Raw genomic sequence first — 21,157 nt, 5'->3', positions numbered from 1 at the left:
AGAATGTGCTGGGATTGGGCCTCAGGATTGTGGAGGATTACCCACAGGAAATATTGACCACACCTCTATTCTTCATCTCAACTCAGGGAAAAATGAGCAAGAAATGCCTTTTGAAGTGGAAGAATCTTTGGCCTGGAATTGTGTGAAAGTCTAAAATGAATTATTGAGACACAGAATGTCTTGGAAAGGTCTGAAAACAGAAGAAAAACACTACTTTTCTGAACCCAGGGATGAGCTCATTGCCCCTGTTAAGCCCTCAAAAACCCTCTGCTTCTCGCCACACAATTGACTGACATGTCCCTCGTGTGACCTCCTCTATCTTTTGCTCCGTGGATCCCAATTGATTCCCAAGACATCCCTTCCTCTGCATTGCCAAAGCATCCCCCTGGCCTACTGTTTTCCAAAGTAACTGACACTTTCCACAAGGGGGCGCTAGAATGATCCAGGAAGGAACAATTAGTGGCCTGGGGCAACTGGCGAATGCTTCCCATCCATAAATGCGCTTAAAAAATAAATATTTCCTGGGAAGGGAATGCCAAGGGGCTTTATTTATGAAAAGAGAGGTGTGGGTCAAATAAGTTTAGAAATCTGTAATGCTCTTCATTCTCAGGTGTGCCTTGCATTTTAATGGTGCTGCTACCTAAGAGTACTCTTCCATAAGGGTACCCATTCATATTCTAAAATTAAAACTCACCTGCCTTGCACTCAGGCCCTTTCTAAAATTCTCTCCTTCAAAGGGCCAATCATTGGTTTGCTTCATTTCTTTTGCCTTTCCCACGTAGGTATTTTATTCCCTAGTCTAGCAGGACATCTCCTTCTGGAATTTAGGACTTGTCTCAAAATGCAGTCTAGAATATTCTGAACAAGCCACACCAACTCTGGCATCCACGTTCTCTTAGAATCCACCTATAAGATGTGGACACATAGTTTTATTTTTCCTCTTTCTCTTCTCTCAGTCATTTTCAGGGTGTGGCACAGTTTTCTGTCCATTTTGAGGTAGCCTTGCTCATCATCATGAGACATAAGAGGAAGGCAAGTAAGCAAGTTGTGGGGTGAGGTGGGAAGCAACACCAGTCTGAACAGAAGTTAGTTATTCGGCATTGTGAGTGAGTGGGTAACCATTGAGAAAATCAATCAAACCCTTCTCCTTTCAAAGATATAGAAACTGTGTTGGAATTGGGCCGCAGGAGTGTGAAGGATTACCCACAGGAAATATTGACCACACCTCTATTCTACATCTCAACTCAGGGTGGTGAGGTAGTCCATTAGCAAATGCTTCTGGTTTTTGTTTATTTTAGTTTCATTTTTGGTTTTTAGGCCATTCAGCAGAACTCAGGTCCTATTCCTGTCTCTGTACTCAGGGATCACTTCTGACGTGGCTTGGTGGAACATATGTAGTGCTAGGAATTGAATCCAGATCAGCTAGATGCCCTACCCAGTATATTATAGGTCCAGCCACAGCTTCTGTTTTTTAAAATAATAATAATAATAATAATAAAACACTCTTCTTTCCTTTTATTGTTGAGATGTCCAGGCATTGCACACACACAGTTATTTTGTTAATTTTTTTATTTAAACCATTGCAATCTACAAAGTTACTCATAATTGGGTTTTAAACACAAAATGTTTCAGGACCAATCTCACCATCAGTGTCAATTTCCCTCCACCAATGTTCCCAGGGTGCATCCCATAAAAACGCCCCCAATATATTTTTCATATTGTTCATATTGCATAGATTTGATTACAAAGGGATCAAAAAGTAAAAGATAGTCTAAAAAATATTCAGGTGATAATTTTCATTTTTATTTAAATCACCCTTTACTAAGCAAAATTTTTGTGTATTTATTCTTTGACCGTAGGGATTTTGAAAACAGTCTTTTTGCTGTCTTTATCAGGAAAATCAGTAATTCTCCTGAGTAAAGTAAATTATCGCTCATGAAGCTTAGGGAGAATAGCTTGATTCCATGTCAGGCTGTGATATCCTTCTGTGAAATATAGATATTAGTTTCTGGGGTTCTACTGAGTTCAAAAATCAGAGCAGCAAAGTTTCCGTCTTCCTCTTTTTACCTCATCTATTCCCTTATAAAAACTATTCACTTCTTCCTTCTTGATTTTCTGTTGTATAAATAAATTATGAGCTCACAGGATGCTTTTGTGAATTAAAGTAGATAAATACATGGATTTTAAATGTGACCAGCATGTGTTGATTAGGACAGGATTTTGTAAGAATGTGAAGCTTTATATAAGTGAACAAATTGTAGAATCTCTCAATTCAGGAACATACTGTGATTCTTGTCTGAATTAATGACTTCCAGAATCTTAGCATTGGGCAGGACCTTAGGCCTCAATGTCCTTCCCAACATAAGCATCACTTCTATAAAGACCCACCTGAAGAGTCATCGAATCCCTACTTTGAAGATTGTTGGAGTGTTTCATTAGAGAGGGCTTATCATTCTGCTTTTACTAAGAAAGCGTTTTTCCCAATCTTCTAATGCTCTTAAATGAAAGAGCAGCTCTCCTCATTCCAAGGATGTCCTTATACCCCCAAATTGCTAAAGCATCAGGGGTTTATATTAATTGCTGAATATTCATGTTTATTGAACCTCCACTTAGATTGAAATTCCTCCCCATTCAGAAACAAGATGTTTTCTATTCTGTTGCATGAAGAGTCCCTTTAATCTTGAAAGTGGAGCTTTTTGGAGAGCTTTCCAAAATGCCAATCAAGACAAGGGTTCTACCTAGCTTTGAACTCACTGAGCTGCCTGTGTATCTACAGTCTCTGACTTTGGGTTACCATAGGTCAAGAGGTAATAGGATCTCATGGATAAATTAAAATCACAACTTTGTAATCTTAGTAAAACTTTAACTGGCCCATCAACACAGCATTGTAATAAATTAAGTTTTGTGTTTCCTCTTATGTCATCTTGTCCCTGAATTTGGTCAGGGAGAGGCTGGCTGCTTACAATTTGTATTTTAGGAGAGGTGTGCAGGGATAGATAATGATAAAAACAACAGCATAGAAGCTAGAGAGGTAGTACAGGTGGTAAAGCTTTGCATGAGGCTGACCCAGGTTTGATCCCCAAACCTTATATGGTCCCCCAAACCAAAAGTTCCCCAAATTACAGAGCCAGAAGTGAGACCAAGCCCAGCCAGCAGTAGCCTAAAAGCAAACAAAAGAACAATAACACAATATCCTCTGGGTTAGGCTGATGGTTTGCCTCGTGATTTATGCATGAAATTTTTTCTTGCCTAACTGGTGATAATTGAACTAAAGAAAAAATTTAAATGATCAATAGCAAGTCAAGGGAAAAGAGTTAGAGAAGATATTTGATCATTTTTTCCCCTCAATTATTAAGACTTGATAGTACAAAAACAGAAAATCCAGTGGGTGAGGTGCTTATATTGTATACAACAACCTCGGTTTGATCCCTGGTACCATATATGGCATCCCAATATTGCCAGGAGGGATCCCTAAACATAGAGTCAGAGGTGTTTCCTGAACACAGCCAGGTATGGCCCAAAAACTAAAAAGAAAATGAGTTAATAATATAAATGTTAGTACTCATAATAATCTTCTATGTTTATGCTAGATAAAAAAATTCAGGTGGAAGGTAAATATGAGATTTAGTTACTTTTTCAGTGATTAAAAAAACAAATTTATTACACACTGTTCTGTGATTGTTGGAGTTGATAACCCTTAGAAGCTATGCCATGATATATAAATATAGAACAACTGAAAATATTTTTCCCAGAAGAGATGAGATGGTCTCGGGATGATTTCTTGTTTTTGTGAACATGATCTTTGCAGATGCTAATAGCTTACTTGACTACAGATGGCCAGATCCTGAAATAAGACATATCAGAACTAATAATCAAAGAAACCAGCAGCTCAGATGAGGAAGATGAGATAAGGGAAAAAATGGAAGGATAGACTATGTATAAAGGATCTTCTAGAACATTCTCAAAAGGAAACAATAGAGTTCTATGAGAGGGGCCATATATTCAAAGTTAGGAGAGGGCAAGCAGTTCACTTACTTGAAAGAATTAGGTGGAAGTGAGACATTAGGGAGTGGTGGGGACTCTAGCATAGTGGGAAACATACTCTTTATAAAGGGGACAGTCAGCCAACTGTTGGTAGGTTGGAAAGCAACCTAGTATTAACAGATCTGATTTCTCAAGAAAGGCATATGTATAAAACCTTCCAATTTTAAAAGCCACTTTATGCATCAAATAAATACATTTCCAAACCTTGTAGGATTTTTGTAATAATACATTGTCACATAGATTCTCATTAATTAAAAACTTAGAGTTGTGGGCACCAATCATTTCCTTGTCTTGCCTTTTTTTTGGGGGGGGCGTGTTGGGGTCACACCAGGCAGTGCTCAGGGGTTACTCCTAGCTCTATGCTCAGAAATTGCTCCTGGAAGGCTTGGGGAACTATATAGGATGCTGGGATTCAAACCCAGCATGCAAGGCAAACAAACACCTTACCCCCATGCTATCTCTCCTACCCCTTGTCTTGCTTATTAACTTTACTGCTGCACCTGCCAACTGGTCTCTCTCAAAGGAGACTTTGAGAGGGGCTTAAGGAAAACTTCAGATATCAATGTATTGTGTTGATGAAGACTTCCTTAGATATCCTAAAAGGACATGATTCAGAAAGAAGGAGAAGCATACTCAGAATATCAAAGAGAGAGAGGTCGGAGAGATAGCACAGCTGTAGGGCATTTGCCTTGCAAGCAGCCAATCCAGGATGGACAGTCATTCAAATCCTGGCATCACATATGGTCCTCCGAGCCTGCCAGGGGTGATTTCTGAGTGCAGAGCCAGGAGGAACCCCTGAGCACAGCTGGGTGTGACCCCATCTCCCCCTCAAAAAAAAAAAAAGAATATCAAAGAGAACATGAAGCAAAGTTAGTGACTGGTTAACAAACAGATGTAATGTAGAAATAAAGAGGAAATGTCTGATCTCCATTAGGATAGAAAAGGAGATGCATGTACCCGTAAAAATAAATTTAGAGGGGCTGGAGAGTAGCATGGAGGTAGGGCATTTTCCCTGCATGCAGAAGGATGGTGGTTCAAATCCCAGCATCCATATGGTCCCCCGAGTCTGCCAGGAGTGATTTCTGAGCGTAGAGCCAGGAGTAACTCCTGAGCACTGCCAGGTGTGACCCAAACACCAAAAAAATAAATAAAACAATAAAAAATAATAATAATAAAGTTAGACATGAAAAGGGAAAGCAGAAAACAGCAAACAGGACCATCATAAGGTCTGATGCAAATCTATGTTGCATCTTTGTAGTTACTGGAGTAGATTTCCTCAAATACAGTATTCAATCAGCATAGGTTAAAGTGCTTGCTACAGGTTGTAAAAGGGAAAATCATGACAAGATAGCAGAAGAAAAGGAGCACCAGAAATATACTTGAAACCATGCAAAGCAGAATAAAATCTTTGGTTTCCCCAATTGATTTGACTACAAAAACTTCCTCTGCCCCAAAGAAAAGTATTTTGATAAATTTACATTGGTTAAATTCTATTTGAGAGATCCCCTGATCCTCTTACCCTCAACTAAACTCCTATAACTATAGACTTTCTCCCTTTCAACTTTTAGGATGAGGGTAAGTCACACATCCAGAAAAGTCTCAGTCAGTATTATCTCAGTGACATTGATTAGGGTCTCTGGTGCTTTTGGTAGGAAACTAAAGAATAAAGTTTTCATCTCATCCTCAGTCAGGAGTCCTAATTTTAGAAGGAACAAGCATGTATGGAAAACATAGAGTGTGTTGCCAATCTGAGAATTCTGAACCAGAGATCTCAGTGATGGAATGACAGTCTCAAGAATGATAAACCAAGAGGAAGATTTTTGGATAGAAATGTAAAGACCAAACAGGAAAGCTTTCAAAGGAGACTAGGGGGAAATAAAGTAGAATGTTACCAAGAAACTCTAAAATCACATCCCATAAAGGGACAGTAGATGTAAGCTAGTAATAAGGAGTCTGGCAGAGGTGGTGTCATGCAGCTCTTGCAAGGAACTGGCAGGGAGTAGCAATAAGGTCACGCCCAAAGATGGGACATGTGACTGAATAATGATGAGAAGGTAAAGAGGAAGAGTCATGATCATTAAGGAAGATAAGCATCACCTCCAGACAGCAGAGACTTGTTGAGGAACATCACCATCCTAGGTAGGTGACAGTTCCTGGCATAGGAGTCATGTGACTTCAGAAGTCCCAAATGTCAGGGTGAAAACAAAGCTGAGAGAGCATATGGGTAAGATTTTCCAAAGGGCAAAACAGAAAGGAAGGAATTGACTGGCAACATATAGTACAGTCTTCTCAGACAGAGTGAGACTTTCTCTCTCTGGTACTCTCTTATTTAAGATGTTTAAAATTGGTCTGAAAGAAAATAAAATTGGATAGAAAGCAGATCTTTACTGAGGAACATTCTTCATCTTCTGCATTGTTGACTTGCCTTTCTAATAATGTCATGACTTAAAAGGTCAACTAGTCAAAGGGAGTTGTGCTAACCTGGAGACATCCAACTAGTACATGAAGTGGAAGTCACAGGAAACGTAAGAGAAAGTAGCTCAGATCATCATGCAGTTCTACAAAAGCAAAAGGAAGGCATACCAGGCATAATGAAGCTATGTTCTTTCTTACCCTTCCTACCTCTGCTCCTTCTCTTTTCTCTCTGGCCCCCGGATCATCCTTTTAAGAACTCTAGTCCTGGGGCCGGAGAGATAGCATGGAGGTAAGGCATTTGCCTTTCATGCAGGAGGTCACTGGTTCGAATCCCGGCGCCCCATATGGTCCCCCGTGTCTGCCAGGAGCAATTTCTGAGCCTGGAGCCAGGAATAACCCCTGAGCACTGCCGGGCGTGACCCAAAAACCAAAAAAAAAAAAAAAAAAGAACTCTAGTCCTCATTTGATGGTGGCCCACCAGAGTTAAGAATAAAAGAGTCACCATGTTTCTATCCTAGGAAACCAAAGAAAGCAATGACTTCCCAAGCCAAATTTAGCAACAAAAACCTCCCAACTTGTATTTCAAGTTAGAATTCAATTGGTGAGACCACAATCTTAATTTCATAGATGATACTGAGGCTCTGTGGTACTTACTTGTGTGTATTTCATGGACCATGCATTCTCTTCATATTCCCAATGACCTTAACAACATAGGCAGCATCCTCATTCAAAGATGAAGAAACTGTGGGACAGACTCATGACTTGTCCAATGTTATGTAATAAGAAAGTGACTGGATTGGGGTCTTGAACACATGCTTTCTAGCTTCTAACCAGAGCTTTTTCAACTTCATGGAGCTCTCTCCCTGACTAGACACTGGATACATAATAGGCCAATGGATTTTGTAAGTTTGTCTGGGAACCCAACTCAGCACAGCATGTTTCTATGGGGAAATATGCTCAGAGTGACAAACAACTGGCTTAACCCAGGAACTTCTGTAACCCGACCTAGCATAAATCAGGCACTGTCTGGTGTTTAGGAGAACTGGGAGTAGAAGGGCAAAAAGAGAATAGTCTACATTTACCCTACATCCCCTCCAACACTATGACTCCAAGATAGCTTTGCATTTTCCAAGGAACAACTGCACCTACAAAATAACCAGCAGAGGACCACCACTGACAGTGGATGTGAAGTTCAAACATAAGAGTTCTTTCGAAGCATAAAGCACCTAGTGCAATTCTAGCATTTGATTGATATTTAGTGTGTACCAAAATGATGCTCAACCCTGGGACCACTGTTTGTGTGTGTGTGGTTTTGTGTGAGAGATAGAGAGTAGGAAAAAATGAAGAAAGAGGACAAAGCTCTGCTTTCTTTTGGAGGTCAGCTGGCAATTACCATAAAGGGAATTTGTGGAACTGCTTCTGGTTAGCCTTTGCTGCTGCTAACCTGGTTGGTTCAGGAGCCAGAGAATGGCCTACAGTGAGAGCTCCATTCCTGCAGAGGCAATCCTTTCTTAGGCATACATTCAGCGCTTGGGTTCCAGCGAGCCACCTCTCCCTTAACGGTCCCCATCTACCTTCAGATAACAGCTTCAAGGGCTGAGGCTGTGTGAACGCTGCTGAAGCATCGTTGAGCTACACAGCAGCTCAGGAATCCACTCTAACCCTCAGAGACACAGGCCCATCTGCCACTGCCTTTCCCTCCACCAGGAATTTCTTTTGGTCCCAGTGTTTGACTTTACTACCTAAGAAATGTGAGAGCAATTGATGCAGTCCCTTCCACCCTCAGCCAAATCAGCCTGAAGGGGGATTTTATTTTTTTTTGCGCGAATAAATCTTCAAATGGAGAAAAGATTACTAAGAAGCAGCCAAACTGTGATTTCTTTTTTCTTTTCTTTCTTGGATAGGAGAAGGTGGTTAATTTCTCTTGGCAAAGACAAAACCTGACTGGAAAAACAGCTCCAAAAGCAGTCCCTCAGAGGAAGAAAACTTTGGCTGCCTCGCTAGCTATCTCCCCTAAAAGTGGCAACACCCCCAGAGAAGCAGGACCATATAGTGGCATTTATATCCCTGAAGTTCTCCAGTTGGACTGTGGGGCACCCAGATAACTCAAAGGTCTCAGAAAGGCAGTATCTGTGGTTCTGCTCAGTAGCAGTGGACGGAGATTCCAAGAAGCCTCCCTTATTCAGACAACATGGTACCTGTATGGTATGTGTGTGGTGATAGCATGTGTATGCATGTTTATGAGATTAATTGTGTATGTATATGTATACTAGACTACATGTGTATATGAGTGCAAGAGTATGTGAGAGTGTGATAATATAAGTGTGTGCATCTGTGTTAGTGTGTATTTCCCTGGGAGGCGGATCAGAGGTGGATCAGATTTAGTCTATGACAGGCTTTGTCCCTGACATTCTCCCCTGTGGAGGAGCTATTGTTGGGTGCTGGAATATTCTAGAGCCTGTCCAAGAAGAATCGGTTCATAATTGTGAGGAAACCCTGTTTTTTGGTTGTTTATTTTTAATAGAGAAGAGTTACTGTTCAGAGGAAGTAGATTCCATGGAGTCCATATTCACCTTGAAGGAGTGGAAAGGTTGCTTTGGGCCTAATGGTGATGAGTTTGGCTATTCACTTAAAACTAGACTAAAGCCAAAGGTCAGAAGAGAGGCCCAGACTTTATTACCACTCTGGAGAAGCCAGTATTCTCACTTAAGCATGTTTCTCTTTTTGTTTCTCCTCACTTCCCAAATATATGTATTTGACTTTAAAAGTAAAATAAAATAGGGAGCCACAGGCTCTGTGTCAAAAAGTAGCACAGTGGGCCAATAGTACTGCAGGTAGAGAGCTTGCCTTGCATGCAATTGACCCAAATTTGACCCCTGGCATCCCAAATGGTCCCCCAAGCCTGCCAGGAGTGATTTCTGAGTGCAAAGCCAGGAATAACCCGTGAGCACTGCCGGATGTGGCCCAAAAACAAAACAAACAACAACTAAAAACTACCTTTAAAAAAATAGCACAGCCATGACCTAGACTAAAATCTTGAGGAGGCCAGAAGTCTGAGAATACATGCATGTTGGAGAATGATTGGAAATAGAATTCTTGTGAGGATGGGTGCTCCGAGGGCAGAGGTAAGAAAAAAAGAATGGAGTTAGGAGTTGATGCTTTAGCATACATGCTCAAGGTCTGCTTTCAACTTCCTCCCTTCGTGAAAAAGCTGCCAGGACTTAGATGAGCATCACCATCCAGAACTGCTTTGGAGTTCTGAAAGTTTCCCTACCCACAAGTAGTATGTTTACTGAATTCATTCCTCTATGCCCTCCATCGTGGTGTCAGAACCAGTAATACTTCAGTCAGCCAAAAAGCTGTTCTAGGAAATCATTATTTTCCTGTACGTATTATTCAACATCTATTTGCCATTTAACCAGCATCTCTGGTTACCAACAGGTAATCAATGGGATTGATGTAACTCTATTCCACAACACTCTCTTCTCTTTCTTCCTCCCTCTCTCTCTCAGACACACACACACACACATTCTGAACTTGTTAGTCTCTGCAATTCTTCTTATGATTAAATACATAAATACTATTTTAAAGTCAGAAATGTTGACAGCAACCTGTACACTGATTCCTTTCATACTTGGAACAGTCCTCCAAACCTTGGCTGAGAGTCTTTGGACCCCATAGACCTCTTTAGTATCCATGATCTGTCATCTGTGATTGTGCAGATAACTTTCACACATGAAAATGATTAAGAAGTGTCTTCCTAGGTTATATAGAAGACTCCAGTATTTTCCCTCATCTCTTGGCCTTTTTTTTTTTTCCGTCTTAGCCCCTTCTTGAGCTCTCCCCTCCTTTTAGTTATCTACTTTTCTGCTCAGGCTCTTCTCACATGTCTCACGGGTCTCTGTCCTTCCATCATTCAGCGCCTGTGATTTGATTTGGGTGCTCTGAATGCCAGTCTTGTCCTGAGGATGGAAAACAGCCAGGAGATGGATACCTTGCCTCTTGAAGCTGAAATACCCTGAGCCAAGACAAATCTGTTGGCAGGAACAGCAGGCACAAGAGTCACACTCAGAGAACAAAAACAGCTATTTATAAAGCTCCTTCCTGATGGCTGGGGTTTACTTTCCCTTGAACCCAAGGGGCCACTGCCCCCTCTTGGAAAAGATTCTTCCATCCACAGCTCCGTGCTTGGGATCACCGAATGCCCATGCCAATAAGCAGTGAGAACAGGGCACAGCATGCAGGGTGGATTAGAGGTGGTGACAGGTTCTCTGATGAGCCAAAACAGCGGGTGTGCAATGACACAGATGGCCTCTGTAGCATCTGTGAGGTGACAGTCACCGGCCCCAACAAACTTGGCATTCTAGCCTTACAATCAACCCACCTGCCTCAGATTTTTTTTTTCATTTTTAAAACCTTTAATCAAGATATTGGTCAATACAACTACTAAAATTCCGAAGGCATTTGAGATTTAAATAAAACAAGCTTGTTTGCAAATTTCCATCACTTTATGTTCCTATGTATTATGCCCATTGAATTTTGCAAGACTATTAGCCTTTCTAATTTAACAATAATATCTATCTTTAGTAGAGCACTAAAGAACACAACCTTAACCACTAACAAAACCCTTGGAATTTTATTTTGAAAGCTCCATAATCTTCTCTCACCTCTATCACTTTCCTTCTCTTTGGGATCGCATGCATACTTGGTTGTGGCCCTCACCAGAGTTTGTATGCCTGGCTCTGATGCTTGCATACCTACTCACCAGGATTTATTCTCTTTATATGTGGTGCTTAGATACCTGATCATTGGCTTGATCCTCCAGTGCCCAAACACCTGCAATTGATGCACTTGAGACACGATGCTCTGAGGTGCCAGGGTTCCAAGCTGCAGAGTTGCCAGAAATGTGCTCAGGGCATACAAGTGGCTCTGAGAATCAATCTCTCAGCCTCACGGTTTGCAAGACAGACACTAGCCCCTGTGCCATTTTTGGCCACCCCTATCCCCGTAAGAGCAGTAGTGAGATCATTTGTTTCACTTTTAATTGAGATAAACCATATAAAAATGTATAATTTATGTACCAAAGTAGCCTGTTGGCTAAGCAATTTCTCCCGGATGTGTAGGTTTTGGCTGATACAGGGTTCTTTTTCAAAGCTGCATTAGGTGCCAAGACTAATAATCAGGAGGTTTTACATAAAAAACACTTCTGCCTATCTTTCTAAAATGACAGCTCTGGCAGTACCTGGACCCATGCTCCACCATGGTCACTGTAGGGGTGCAGCTAACCCTCCACCTTGTCCTGTATTATGAAATCACAAGTTGTTCATGGAGCACTGGGAAATTCTGAGACAGGCTGATTGAAGACCTTCATTGTAAGATGAAGAAGCAGAAGCCAGGAGACCCAGATAGCTCCTGAGACAGCACGTGTCAGTGTGCATGAATAGCACTTTGCTGTCTCATTCTGTCTTTTCACACAGTACAGAATACCAGCTTGTTGGTAGCATCTGCTATGAGGGGCCAACACAGAAGCCTGACTGGCTATTTGAGCCATGGCCCATGCAGGGAACCTCACTATCAAAGTCCAGACCACATAGAGGAAGACTTTGACGTAAAGGACCTTTCTAGAAATAGCTGTAGTGATCTCTTTGTGACCTTTTAAACCCAAAGAAATGTTTTCCAGTTTTGAGTACTTCAAAAGTCTATTGCCCTATAAGCATCTAGATAATAAATAATTAATAAATAATAAAAAAAAGAGGGAGACATCAGGAAGCTGTTGTCTTTGCCATTAAATTTTCCTAGTAACCTGCTTGGTTGTGTCTGTGGATAGCCCTGAAAACAGCCTGTTCCTGGGTTCTCACAATTGATTTCTGCCTTAAACTGCAGACATATCAGTTTAAAAAAAAACTTTAAAATAAAATTAGTCTCATTTTTTTCCCTTCATCCATCAGATGAAAAGATGCTACTAACTAGTATGCCATGGGTGTTATTTTCTTACAAAGCAGGGAGACATTAAGAAAGCCCAGAAATAGAGTCAACCCACGGTGTTATGCTGCTAGCTGCCACTCATCCATGTGGCTGAGAGTCCTTTGGAGCCAGATGAGGGTCTTAAGCCTCAAGAACAGGTTCACCCAGTTAGTTTAGAGGTTGGCAGGAAACCTAGGAGTACCAGGGGTCTGGAAATCCGCCACAGGGTAACTGTTAAGGATTACTCATCTTCATTTGAAAGGTTATTATAAGAAATAAAAAAAATAAAAACAACAGTAAGCCAAAAAAAAAAAAATGGGGCAGAAGAGAGATGCAGAAAAAGCATTCCAGAAGTCATGAAAACACTTAGTTTGATTTTCTTCAAAACACTCTGGCTGTCTGGACTGGATCCTCACTTTATACTCCTACCCGTACCTTTAGAACCATTGGGGAGTAAATCTCTCCATGCCTGTGTAACAACAGGAAATGTAGTGAGCATTTGCCATACATTCAGTACTTGCTTGGTGCACTGCATTTGCCACATGGACTACACAACTGGGTTGGCTAATGGATCATATTCTCCTTTCGTAGAAGACACAAAAACTCAAAGAACTTAAATAGCTTGTCCACCCAATAAATGGCAGAGTTAGGCATGAAACCTAGCTTCTCAAATACTAGAGGTCATTTTTTCCTACAGCTGAAGATAAAAACAGATAAAAGGTTGTAACGCATGCAACAGTTGCAATCACCAGCAAGGAATGAAAAGTGAAGTGGCTGGGGGAGAAGGAACATTGACATTAGGTTCCCTTGTTGGCAAAGAGAAGGGGACTAAATTTCCTACCCCAAACTCTATTTTTTGTGGGGGAGTCACACCCAGTGACCCTCAGGGGTTACTCCTGGCTCTGTGCTCAGAAGTCATTCCTAGCAGGCTCGGAGGACCACATGGGATGCCGGGATTTGAACTGGGGTCCATCCTGTATTGGCCGCTTGCAAAGTAAATGCCTTACCCTGTGCTTTGGTTCCATCCCCCTACCCCAAACTCTAAATTATCATATATCTATAGTTGTTTACCAAAGACTGTGGAAAGTTGTTGATTCTGGTAAAAAGAAAAAGAGGAATGGAAAGATGAAATGAATAAAAATTCATTTAAATTCATGAATTTCCTTATTTTAGGCAATTGAGCCTTTCTCAGATGGTTTTTCTGAGACTTGAAAGAGTTGATATAGGAGCCAGATAAATGGTATAAGGGTTAAGGCACTTGACTAGCATGAGGCAGATATCCCAATCTAGTCCCTAGCACCACCTATGGTCCCTCAAACACCACCAAGTGTGATCTCTGAGTACAGAGTAAACCCTAAGCATCAGCAGTCTGTGTGTGTGTGTGTGTGTGTGTGTGTGTGTGTGTGTGTGTGTGTGTGTGAAAGAGAGAGAGAGAGAGAAAGAGAGAGAGAAAGAGAAAGAGAGAGAAAGTGAATGAGAGGAATGTGAAAGTGAAAGAGAGGAATGGTTAGCAGAAGCCAGAACAAAGTAACTAAAATCTTCCTAACAGAGAATTAAGGAAATAATTTAGCAGCACTCTATGCTATATAGAGCTGCTCTGTCATTTTAGACAGAACCAAGTCATCCAAATTACTGCACTGCTTTCAGGTGTCTTGGTATGCAATGAAAGGGGGCTGGGAGCCTGGCTTTCTTCCTGATCTTACAGCAGGCAGAAAGTTACCTGCCAATGAAGTCCTGGCAATGACAACACATACAAATAAAGGTCTGTCTTATCTTAGGTCACTTTACCTGATGCCAGCACACACCTCATGGCCCACCATTAATGGCCAAGTGTGGTCCTTCATTCATGGTCTGTGAGACATCTTTCTCTCATGAGCCTTTATTTTAGTCAGAGTCTCTTTCTGACTCTGCTTTTGTACATTTAGTCATTTTGATTGTCAAGACAAAGGCAATGAAATCAGTCCCTCCTTTATAGCATTTCATATAAAATCTCTGGTTACTTCCTTTGAGTAAGTGGGAGAGTGACTTTTACTAGGAAGAGAATGTTTTGGTTTTTAACAAGACATTAGTACAGTAATCAACAGACTTTTAATGTGCATGGGAGATTAGGATCTTCTACAGAACAAGACATGTTTTAGATAATTTCACACATCTCAGTTGAATATTTGTTAGAATGTGAGATAAGAATTTAGGCTACTTTATGGCTAATGTGTCTGAGAAAAGCGACACTATGTTTTTAGTTACACAACACTTAAAGAGCAGATACAGAATTTGAACTCAGGATTCTCTGGCTCCTTTACTAAGTTCTCTTCTATTGTGCCCTCTTTTATTGTGAAAAGTTGGAAATAGCCCATGTTGAACCTTAAGTAGAAAAAAAAACCAGAAGAGAAATTTTTTGTTTTCCAAAAAAGGCACCCAGCATTTTCTGTTCCTCTTTTTGGATTTTGTTGGGTTGAGCAGCTGTCCCAGGGGCATTGCCCCATTTCTTGGTGAGACAAGACAAGGAAAGGTACATGGGGTCCTGGGAGACTATTGCTCTTCTAAGATCCATTCTGGTCTCCCTGACTATTTGAGACTGCAAATAACAAGATCGGGAGGTGACACAATTGCATTTGTCATGTGAATCTCACAACACTGTTATACTTTTTTTTCTAAAGTTCTACTTTTGTAGAAGGATAAATAAATTAAAGTTCAAAGAAATCAACTTGCCCAGACAATGAGTAACCCATCCAATTCAAACAAACATTCCCTTGCTCACCGGCTGCTAGTCTGGCTTGATAGGGCCTGACTATCTTCATGAAAAGATCGCATATGTAGTCCCTCACAATCCTAGTCCCCAAGAGCATCCACTTAAAAACCTGGAGGAGAACCACAGGAGTCTAGTAAGTGTAAGCATCCCCACCAACATTCTGCAAAAGGATATAAAGATCGGGTAGCTGGCTAGCAAAATACAGGCTCTGGGGATAGTTAAGGTTTAAGTCCCCAAGTACTTATTCACTCTGAAATCTTAGGCAAGTTAACTTATCCTCCCCATTTCTTAATTTCTTTATTTGTAGCAATAGCACCTACTGGATAGGATTCTTCAAATATCTGAATGAGATAAAATGAAAATATAAAATGTTTCACATAAGGTCCAAAAGATAATATAAAGATTATGGTGCTTGCCTTGCATACAGCTGACTCCAGTTCAATCCCAGCTTCATATTTGGTTCCTGAGTACAGCCAAGAATGATCCTGAAGCAGAAATAAACCCTAATCACTGCCAGATGGGGCCTCACAAGCAGTCATATTAAAATGTTCTTCTTAGTATACAAATATAAAATGTTTCAAGAGTAGAAAAGTCAAAGAGCTATTGAAACAGAATGTACTTCCAATAAAACTTCTAATTAAAAAATAAATCTTTGGGGCCAGAGAGATAGCATGGAGGTAGGGCATTTGCCTTGCATGCAGAAGGATGGTGGTTCGAATCCTGGCATCCCATATGGACCCCCGAGCCTGCCAGGATCGATTTCTGAGCATAGAGCCAGGAGTAACCCCTGAGTGCTGCGGGGTGTGACCCAAAAATCCAAAAAAAAAAAAAAAACCAAAGAAACAAACAAAAAAAAAAAAAACCTCTTTTATTTTGTTTTTGTTTGTTTTTGGTTTTTGGGGGCCACACCCAGTGATGCTCAGAGGCTACTCCTGGCTCTGCACTCAGAAATCGCTCCTGGCTTGAGGGACCATATGAAATGCCAGGGGATTAAAAAGCTATTTTATTTTGACAAGCTGGAGAAATAGTACAGGGGTTAAGGAATTTGCCTTGCATGAAGCTCACTGGTACTACATATGAGACCCCCAGTATATCCAGGGCTCACTCTTTTTTCTGTTGTTTTTATACCCGGTGATACTCAGGGGTCACTCCTGGCTCTGCGCTCAGAAATCGCTCCTGGCTTGGGGGACTATATGGGACCATATGGGATGCCGGAAATCGTACTAATGTCTGTCCTGGGTCAGCCGCACACAAGGCAAACACCCTACCACTGCGCTATTGCTCTGGCCCCCAGGGCTCTCTCTTAAGAACTGAAACTAGAATTGTCCCTGAGTACTGCCAGGTATGACCCAAAAGGGAAAAAAAATATAGAAAATGTTGGAATCTTAGTTCAGCTCTTCGAAGAATGTAAGAATGTAAGATCTGTGTGGACAGTTATCTCCAGACCTAACCAGTTTCTGACTTGTGTTTTGTGCATGTGTGCATGAATGAATAGATGGATATGTACATGCATGGAGAGATGAATAAAGCATCACAGGTGGGTTGAAATAAAACTAAATCCCATTCTTTTATTACAAAGAGAAACATCACTGCAGAACTCTCTCGATGAATAGCATCAGCCTGCTGCCATGCAGTCTAAGAAAAACCTTGGGGATCTGGGGCTGGAAAAACAGTTCAGAGAGTAGGATGCTTGCCTTGAATATGGCCAATCTGGACTTCAGCCCCTGTATCTCATATAACCTCTCAAGCTTGGAAGGAGTGAACCATGAATATAGAGCCGGGAGTAACTCCTGAGCACTGCTAAGTGAGGCCCAAAAAGGAAAACAAAAAAATCTTGGGTGTTGTTTTTCTTTTAACTACACTTTAACTAAATTTTAACTTTTTATAGCCAAACAGCTCTGTCAACTTCACCTAAATATTCAGTGTGGGGATTCATTCTCTTCTCTTCTCCCTGCCTTTGTTCAGGCCCTTTCCAAATTTACCCTGGATTTTTCTACCACCTCCAAACTCTTCTCCAGGTTTCTTATCTGTATCTACTCTTTTCAATCCACTTTCCACACTTGGAATGTAGAATACTGTTTAAAAAACATAGATGGAGGCACTCTTGCTTGTTGTGGGCCCAACGCATGTTGCCTACGGTGCCCGCACACCTATCTCAGCACCCAGTCTTCCTTTGTGAGATGTGTACTTTCATGTTTTCATACTTTCATGCTGGAATGTGTACTGGGGCTCTTTCTGCCTTTGGAAAAACATGCACATTCTCTCTCTTTCTCTCTCATTACCCCCCCCCCCTTGCCCTACAATTTCTAAATAAAATCTGTTTTTACTTCGAAATAAAAATCATAGGGCCGGGCCCACAGAGATAGCACAGCGGTGTTTGCCTTGCAAACAGCCGATCCAGGACCAAAGGTGATTGGTTCGAATCCCGGTGTCCCACATGGTCCCCCGTGCCTGCCAGGAGCTATTTCTGAGCAGACAGCCAGGAGTAACCCCTGAGCACCGCCGGGTGTGACCCAAAAAAACAAAAAAAAAAAAAATCATAGGGCCAAAGAGATAGCATGGTGGTAGGGCATTTGCCTTGCATGCAGAAGGCTGATGGTTCAAATCCCGGCATCCCTATGGTCCCCTGAGCCTACCAGGAGTGATTTCTGAGCATAGAGCCAAGAGTAACCCCTGAGCATTGCCGGGTATGACCCAAAAACCAAATAAATAAATAAATAAAAAATCATAGATCTGATCAGATCAGATCTCTACCACCACTCTCATATATGGAGGGCTCATGACACACGATGACGGTAAGCTAAAGCCCCCAAACCCAGAGGCATAACATCACCAGTCTTCATAATCTTGGTTCCATCTGCCTCCCCAGCCTTAACTGGCCAACCCCCAATCCTTGAGTGCCAGGTTGCCTCTAAAAACCTTATGCTCTCTCTTGCCCTGTGCTATTGACTTGTCTTCTTCCTCTACCTCAAGTGCTTTTTCTCCATCTTCTACCATATCCTTCAGAACTTGACCTCTGTTGCCTCCTCAGGATGCTGTCTCTGATTTTTCTGGCTCTACAAAGAATTGCTTGTCCCTCCTCTTAAGTACTTAAGTTATTAGGGCTTAGTTCATAACCCTGTATGGCTTTCTTGTCTGTTCTTCCCAGGTGCCTGGCTCATGTAATGTTATTTTCCCCCTTTCATTGTACTAACTACACCTCCCCCATACCCAGCTAGTTGTGGAACAATGGAAGTTTCTTGAATTAATCATTTATCTCACATCAAACACTTTCTTAGAAGCATATTGTTTGCAATCACATCTTTGGACTAATGTGTGACCAGTCAAGATAATAAACCAAAGTTTAGGATATGGCCTCGGATTCTAGAAAAACATATTAGATTAAACATGTGAGGCGCCTATGTTTTCAAGCCTAGAATCCAGACACATGATCTGACAAACATACTTACATTATGTTTCTGTCCCAGAACCTTTTGAATACATAGTGTCACTGGCTGACTCAACCTGATCATTGCTTTTCACTTCACTGGATTATCCCAATATGCCTGTTCAATGACACTGAAATAACAACTACCATGTAATTGACTAATGTTCCTGGTGAGCTAAGTATGTTTAAGCTTTAGTGAACAGCTTTGCAATCATCTCAGACAATCTTCTCAAGCACCCTTCGAAGTGGATCTTTTGATCCCCGCCATTTTACAGATGAGAAAACTGCGGCTTGAAAAGTTAAATAACTTGCCAAAGGTTACAGAGCCAGCAATGACCATCTAGCAGCAACAAACGAGTCATCTTGTGATCTTTTCAGTCATTTTTCAATACTAACATAACCATGACATTTTAACCTTATTAGATCATCAGAAGAGCCACTTCAGGGCAAAAAATAACTTGGGGCTTCCGGGATTTTTATTAAAACTCTAAATCTCCTGGCCATAATTCGCAGAAGTCATGATTCAGACCAGCAGTGATATTTGAAGATGGGATCATATGCAGGTCTCTGGACTATCGAGACACTTTCCCTACTGGAAAGGGGTGCTCAGACATGACATTTATGACGATCCGTATCTTACCTATTCCTGAATCTATCCCGCCATTGTCTATTGAAAGGCATTGACCCACATTCAATGGTCCCTGAGGAGTCCTTAGTTCAGTTTTAATCAGTCTGTCCTCTTCCATAGTGTTCACTTCTTTGGGATCTAGAGCAATGTTTACCAATGTCCTAATAACTATCAACCCTCATAAAGATCATCTGAGCGTTCAAAAATATTCATTTCCCAGGCCCTATCCCATAACAATCACAGAGACTATCTCCAGATTGGAGCCAAAATGCAGCTTAAGCATGTTTTTTTTAAGGAAATGTTTATTAATAATGTGTGAAAACCACTACCATTCTTTGTGGAGATTCCCATAACTCCAAAGTTGATTCCCAGACTAGCAGCTTTTGTTAAAAAAAAAATAAGGGCTCTTGAGTCCTTCCAAACACTGTAATGAGTTCACCTAATGATATGTCTACATATCACCTTGTTTTCAGAGAACCAATGGTCTAGACTAACATTTCCCAATATTTCAGCATGCATAGAAAACAAGACATTTGGGCCCGGAGAGATAGCACAGCGGTGTTTGCCTTGCAAGCAGCCAATCCAGGACCAAAGGTGGTTGGTTCAAATCCCGGTGTCCCATATGGTCCCCTGTACCTGCCAGGAGCTATTTCTGAGCAGACAGCCAGGAGTAACCCCTGAGCACCGCCAGGTATGGCCCAAAAACCAAAAAAAAAAAAAAAAAAAAAAAAAAAAAAAAAAAAAAGAAAAAAGAAAAAAAGACATTTGTAATGCACACTGAAATATAGGCGGGGATCCTATCAGAGCTAAGCCTGCCTAGACCCTATCCAGCCACCCTGAAAGCTAAGATATATCTCTCTTGTTCTGTGCTAGAACTCACTAGTGGAAAAGTACTAGTTTACTTAAAACACACCTGTTTTTTTTCTTACTTTCAATCATGAAGCATAATTCCCTAGGTCTTGCTATTCCTTTTCCCTTCAACACTTATCACTTCTTTTCACACATACTGAGTCACAAAAAATTGTGTCCCAGTCAAGTAGGTTTTTCTAGAAATCTCACTGCAATGGGAGAACACAAATTCATTTTCAAGTTCTTAATAAACTCTGAGAAATGCAAGGAGCAGAATTGTGTTTGTTGCTCTGAATCCTCATCTGCTATGGCCTAAGGAAAACTAGGAAGAAATAAGAGGCCTCTTTCTATTGCAGAATGTTCTTTCCTCTTAGTCCTCAAATTGGTAACACATGTGCAAGGTAGCTTCCTCTTTCCTGAGTGCCAAGAAGAATGTGGTTTTGTTTAAGCCTTCCTTAACAAAGTATCTGTCAACTCATAAGCTGGACAGGTGTCCCTTCTCTTAGTCAGCCCCCTGATAATGAGATGACAGTTGGGATGGAAGGAATGAAAGACTTTCAGAAACACTTCCTGGTGACACCATCTAATCACAGCCACCAAGCGTCAGGACTAGCTGGCTCTGCAAATCTCCAATTACATGAGAACCCCACTAGTTTTTTTTTTGAAAAGTGAAAAATTATGATCTTATGTTGAAGCCAATATCATAAGATTTATCCCTAAATGGAAGGTTTGCCATGGTCTGAGTAAGTATAATTGAGAAAGTGGAAGAATGGGTTACTGCTAGCAAAGACTTTTCCTTTCTCTTTCAACCTGGCTTGCAAATCATATAATTCTCCCCACACTGCTTCCCAACATCAGAGTGTAGACAAAGTTCATATATCTTAACTTGTTTCATGTGAAGCAATCTCTCTTCTATTCAAGATTAACATCTCTAAGGTTTTATGTAGTCTGATTCTTCCCTTTTATTAATACCATACCTGAGAGGGCCTGAAGTATCCCAGAATTTGTAGTAGAAAGAACAGTCACCAGACTATGCTGTTACTTGCTGCCTCTGGTGGACTGTCAAGGAACCTTCTCTTGA

At 41.1% G+C, this 21,157-nt stretch overlaps 1 protein-coding gene across 2 annotated transcripts in view; it reads left to right on the top strand.

Moving 5' to 3' along the window:
• Positions 1 to 21,157, top strand: part of DGKG (diacylglycerol kinase gamma) — a 241,428-nt gene that overhangs the window by 150,296 nt on the left and 69,975 nt on the right. The gene's annotated exons all lie outside the window — the stretch shown is intronic.

The sequence above is a fragment of the Suncus etruscus genome, chromosome 6 (genome assembly GCF_024139225.1).
Source record: "Suncus etruscus isolate mSunEtr1 chromosome 6, mSunEtr1.pri.cur, whole genome shotgun sequence".
Classification (NCBI taxonomy): Eukaryota; Metazoa; Chordata; class Mammalia; order Eulipotyphla; family Soricidae; genus Suncus; species Suncus etruscus.
Note: the sequence above shows the minus strand (reverse complement) of the source record. Positions and strands in the feature narration are given on the sequence as shown.